This window comes from Trichechus manatus, unplaced genomic scaffold (genome assembly GCF_000243295.1).
Source record: "Trichechus manatus latirostris isolate Lorelei unplaced genomic scaffold, TriManLat1.0 scaffold00053, whole genome shotgun sequence".
NCBI classification, from domain to species: Eukaryota; Metazoa; Chordata; class Mammalia; order Sirenia; family Trichechidae; genus Trichechus; species Trichechus manatus.
Window position 1 is genome coordinate 15,515,232 of NW_004443989.1, and position 1,346 is coordinate 15,516,577.

The window sequence follows — 1,346 nt, forward strand, 5'->3', positions numbered from 1 at the left end:
ACATAAAGACCCAGCAAACACAAATTCTACAACAATAAAAAATATGAAAAAAGTACATAATGAAAAATGACTCAGCACAGAAGATTAAGGGGGACAAAGAAATTGTGAACAACACACAAAAAGAGACATCAGGATGACAGCACTAAACTCATAACTATCAACAATACGCTGAATGTAAACGGACTTAATGCACCAATAAAGAGACAGAGAGTGGCAGATTGGATAAAGAACATGATCCGTTTATATGCTGCCTAAAAGAGACTCACCTTATACAGGAGAAAAATTAAAAGGATGGAAAGAATATATCAAGAAACAACACTCAAAAAAGAGCAGGAGTTGCAATATTAATCTCTAACAAAATAGAATTTAAAGGAAAATCCACCACAAAGGATAAAGAAGGACATTATATAATGATTAAACGGTCAATACAAAAGAATGACATAATTATAATAAATATTTGTGCACCCAACAACAGGGCTCCAAAATACATAAAACAAACTCTAACAGCACTGAAAAGAGAGACAGCTCTACAATAGTAGTAGGGGACTTCAACACACCACTTTTGGTGAAGGACAGAACATCCAGAAAGAAGCTCAACAGACACGGAAGAGCTCAAAGCTACAATCAACCAACTTGATCTCATAGACATATAATGAACACTCCACCCAACAGCAGCCAAGTATACTTTCTTTTCCAAAGCACATGGAACTTTCTCCAGAATAGACCACAGATTAAGCCATAAAGCAAGCCTTAAAAAAATCCAAAACATCGAAATATTACAATCTTTTTTGACCAAAAGCTATAAAAGTAGAAAACAACAACACAAAAAGCATGGAAAAAACAAAAAACAACAAACACATGGAAACTGAACAACACCTTGCTCAAAAACTACAGGGTTATAGAAGAAATTAAGGATGGAACAAAGAAATTCATGGAATCAAAAGACAATGAAAACACATCCTACCAGAACCTTTGGTACAGAGCAAAACCAGAACTCAAAGGTTACTTTATAGCGATAAATGCGTGCATCCACAAGGAAGAAAGGGCCATAATCAAAATATTAACCCTACAACTGGAATAAGCAGAAAGAGAGCAGCAAAAGAAGCCCACAGGCGCCAGAAGGAAGGAAATACTAAGAATTAGAGCAGAATTAAATTTAATAGACAATAGAAAAACAATTCAGAGTTAACAAGTTCAAAGGCTGGTTCCTTGAAAAGATCAACAAAATTGATAAACCATTGGCCAAACTGACAAAAGAAAAACAGGAGAGGAAGCAGATAACCCATATAACAAATAAGATGCGTGATATCACAAAAGACCCAAATGAAATTAAAAGAATCATAACA